The sequence below is a fragment of the Centruroides sculpturatus genome, unplaced genomic scaffold, assembly GCF_000671375.1.
Source record: "Centruroides sculpturatus isolate CEXI.00-Female unplaced genomic scaffold, Cexi_2.0 scaffold132, whole genome shotgun sequence".
Lineage (NCBI taxonomy): Eukaryota > Metazoa > Arthropoda > Arachnida > Scorpiones > Buthidae > Centruroides > Centruroides sculpturatus.
The window spans coordinates 94,698-99,595 of record NW_019384471.1 but is presented as its reverse complement, the minus strand read 5'-3'; positions in this window follow the sequence as shown (position 1 = coordinate 99,595).

The following is a 4,898-nucleotide window of genomic DNA, read 5'->3' as shown; positions in this document are numbered from 1 at the left end:
GGATGGCTTTTCTATGAGTGTTAAATAGATGCAGAGACTAGACGATTGCAAAATCTCAGTCTACTATGCCAGGAACCCAACACCACTTAATCAATTTATTGCAGATTAACACGCAGAACTATAATAGATGATAATATTTATACAGAATCAATCAAATAGGAAGGCTTCTCTGTATGAGTGGAGACCAGTGGCGTTTCATGACATTTGATGATAAGGTAGCTGTGTTTCTGTAAGAATCCAGGGGCAATCAGTCAGTTATGGTCTAAGGCAGAGCTGCCCAATTCATTTTGCAGGAGGGCTATAATTTCAATTACATGTTAGCCAGCAGGGCACCTACTAAATCATACTTACACTCAAGATTTTATAAATGGATAGGTATTTGAATCAAACACGGCTTTAAGTTGCACATGTTTTAATAAAACCTAATAAAAAACACATCAATGAGACCTATACAAAAGCTTATTAGCTAATAATTTTTCAAAATTTGGTGTCAAATCTGATGTCAATAATAATATCAAATTTGAAATGCAGTTAAAAAACCGCAGTATTTATTTTATATATAGCGTAGAGTAAAAAAACCTTTTCACAAATATATGTTAAGCCAAATCTGCGGAAACCTACAAAACAAGATCACACATTGCAGGGAAGTCTTCCCTTGGTACTAATTTTCATAATTTCATTAAATAGCATAAATAATATTACTTAACACTTACCTATTTGAAGAAAAATTTACGTATACGTAACTATTAAAACAACAATATGAAGAAGCACCCAACAATATAATTTTAATACACAAAAGTCGACTTAAAACTAATATAACAAATGTAATAAACGTTTAGGTTAAGTATCAACAACGGTGTAGCAGTGACTCAAGTCATAGTTCATTCTGCGTTCAACCAATCACGTGGCAGTTGGCATTATTGGTAGCACAATATTGCGCATGGTGACAGCTGACCGCTATTGAGAGCAAGCAAATTCAAATGCGTTGACAGGCAACTTTGAGGCCCACGGGCTTGGGTTTGGGCAGCCTTGGTCTAAGATCCAATGCCCATGGTGAAATGGGGAGCTAGCGAGGCACCGTAAGCATGTCCGTATACTTCGAAAACGCTATCAAAACCAGATGGATAAGCAAATCAGGCTCACCCAGATGGCTGAATACACAGCCAGCTTTAATAATTACAAATCCCTAATTAATCAAAAGAGCATCAAGCCTGGAAGCAATACTGCAGTCGGTTTCACGAACCTTGAAGAAACCCATACTATATTGCCTTCATAAAGAGAGACAAGGTGGATATTCCTATGGCTGTTAGGACTAACGAGGGATCCTATACTAATTCCCTAGAAAATACTCTAAAGAAATTGTTTGAACCACTTTCCTCTCGATGACCCTGATGACGACACCATGGGCCAAACAGAGACCCATAACAGCACGATTGAACCAACCAACCAGGAAGATGATCGACCCTTTACTTACAGAGACGTCAATCATGCAATTAACCTAATCAACAACAAAAAGGCACCTGGTATGGATCACATCATTGGAAAAGTGGTCAAATAGGTGTTCTTTGCCATTTCAACGACATCCGTCACACTATACAACCGTTGCCTAACTTTGAGTTATTTCCCTTGTTATTCGAAATGTGCATCAGTAAAATTTATTAGGAAACGCCAGAATGAGATCCCACAGTGTGCAAAAGACTATAGGCCTATTAGCCTGCTCCCAATCATGGGAAAGGTTTTGGACAGGCTAGTAATTACCAGGATCTTATCCTACCTAAGGAGAAAGAATGCCCTTAGCCATCATCAACATGGCTTTACTCCTGGGAAGTCCACCACTACGGCTCTCACCAAGATAACAGAGTACATCACCCAGACCAAAGCTGAAAGGAAGCACACACTTTTAGTCTCGATCGACTTCCATGGAGCCTTCGACAATTTCTGGTGGCCCACAATCCTGCAACAGCTCCAGGTTTACCACTGTCCTCGAAACTTATTCCATCTAATCAAAAGCTTTATCAACGAAAGGAAGGCTGGCCTTTTTGTGAACAACATTAGTCACTGCCATCATGTCACCAAGGGCTGTCCACAGGGGTCAATCTCTGGACCGGGCCTATGGACTATCGTCCACAGCGATCTGCTATCTAATATTAATAATGATAATGACAACAACCATCTTATTCAAGGCTATGCTGATGATAGTTATTCTTGTCTCTGACAAGAACTCTGGCAAATTACCCATCCTTAGTAATAATCTTCTAACAAAGATCTTCAGCTGGAGCGACAAAAACAAGCTCCTATATAATATTATATATATAAGTGCTGCCATATAATATTTTCCAAAAGCACCGCGCTACAGAGAAGCCCACACATTGATATCAATGGTGTTAAAATCTCCCATGTCAAGGAATTTATATACCTACGATTTAAACTCGAACAACAACTACAATGGTCCAGCCACATTGACATGGTGATCTCGAAAACAACTAAGGCATCAAACGCCCTTATCTCCATCTCTAAGAACACCTGGGGCATTGGGTACAAAGCAACCAAATACATTTATCTAGGGGCAATAGAACCTATTTTGCTCTATGCGGCTTTGATCTGGGTGGAGGCCGCACAAAAGGTTCACATACAACGGAAGCTTTTTAAGGCCCAGCGTTTCGCAGCTCTTAGGATCTTCAGGGCTTACCGGATGATCCCAACCTCTGCGCTTCTGGTCATCGCAGGTCTGCTTCCTGTCCACATAAACGCCAAAATGGCAGCTAGGATCTGAAACATTAACAACTTATGCACCAGTTTCTGCAACCTCTGCGACACCAATAGGAATAATACAATACTTTCTGATCTCTCTGAGCAAGTTAAAAAAGATATCACATCCTACGGTATCGAGGTGAAGCATGCTAACTCTAATATGACGGTAGACTATCCAACCATCAGCAGTTACATCCTTCCTCAAGATGAAACCTGTTACATCTCCATCTACATCGATGGGTCCAAGGACAACAGAAATGTGGGGGCAGCTTTCGTTCTTATTAACCATAAAAACGGTGACACTCATAAGTCTGCTTTCAAATTAGGTCCTCATTGTTTTGTCCCCCAAGCAGAAATCCTTGCTATTACTAAGGAAATCAACTACATTTTCACTGATTGGTTTCCCCATAACAAAACCATCATCGTTTATACCGATAGCATCACTGCCATCCACTCCATTACTGGCGTCCGACGCAGAGGCGATAACGTTCTTCGAATCCATCGTCATCTTGCCTCTAATACGCACAATCACAATGTGCATTTTAAATGGATACGTGGCCACTCGGGTGTTGCAGGCAACGAAGCCGCCGACAGCCTCACAAAATCTGCTGCAGCCTCCTCCCTCCCATCTAGTTACAACAAGATCCCACGTAAAATTAAGCACTGGAACTACCAGCTTGCAATCCACCAATGGCAACAGGAATGGGATAGCAGCATCACCAGCAGGAAACTTTCAACTTCATCCCTAAAATCACCCGGCACCTTCAGTGGAGACACTTCTCTCCTTCTTTCGCCATGACCCAGTTGCTTACTGGTCATGACAACTTCAAGTCATACTTAAACAGTTTTCATATTTAAGAAGACAACATCTGTCAGTGTGATGGCACTTCCATCCAGGACAGAAGTCACTTCCCCTTTGACTGTACACTGTTCAACCAAAACTGTGACATTCTTATTGGCAGTGTACTCTATGCTGGCTTCAACTGGCCTTGTCCTTTTAATATTCTCTTTGAAAACAAGAACATTTATTATAAACTGGCAGACTATTTCTCAACGACAACAGCACTGAATCCAGAGAACAGTCTACATATCGCAAACGACAGTGTTCGAAATCCTGATTGAGTGAACTTTTCTTCAACAGTGTTTCTTCATTGTACCCAGGAACTCTTACCTAGTGACTCTCTCTACCATTGTGGCTTTTCTGTATCATAGTGTTATGTTACTCTTCGCCATGCTGCATGCTACTGTTTTTCTGTTTTACTGCTTTGCTTGTTCTCCCAACAGCTTGTCATGCGGTTGTCTTCATTATTTGTCTGTTATACTCTAGTAGTAATTTTCTTATTGTAAATATGTTTGTACCATTCACCATTGTGTTGTAATCCATTATTTTATGTCATCGCGCCAAATAGTTGTAAACTTCAAATTTTTGTTAACTACCAATTTCTGTTATCATTCTGTATTTTGTCTCGCTATTATACAAGGTCTGTTCAAAAAGTATCAGACCTTTGGTCGGTAAAATAAATTTATTGACTTTGAGGTACAAAACCCTAGTCCCCTTCAAAGTAGTCTCCTTGGTAATGTATACACTTCTCCCAGCGTTCCTGCCATTGCTGGAAACACTGCTGGAACGCAGTGTTTCCAGCAATGGCAAAAAATCCAAAAGATTCCAGCAATGGCATCTTTTGGAATGGCCATTAGCCGCTCCGTCGGATTTTGCACGATGTCTTTTCTCGATTAAATTCGGGTTTTTTTAGCGGCATTTTCAGCTTGGGAAATAGCCAAAGGTCACACGGAGCCATGTGGGGAGAGTACGGAGTGTGACGAACCACAAGAGTGTTATGTTTGGCGACGAAATCCCGAATCAGATGCGCAGAATGGGCGGATGCGTTATCATGATGGAGCTGCCAAGTTTTGATCGACCACAGATCCGGTCGTTTGCGTCGCACGGCATCAGAAAGACGACAAAGGACCTCCTGGTAGTACTCCTTCGCGATAGTTTGGCCTTGTGGTGCGTACTCACGACACACCACCCCACGAGAGTCGAAAAAACTGTCAACATGACCTTTGATATTGCTGCGGACCTGCCGCGCTTTTTTTGGCCTCGAGGATCGTCCCCGAAAGCCTGCTGAATCTTGCGAATGGTTTAC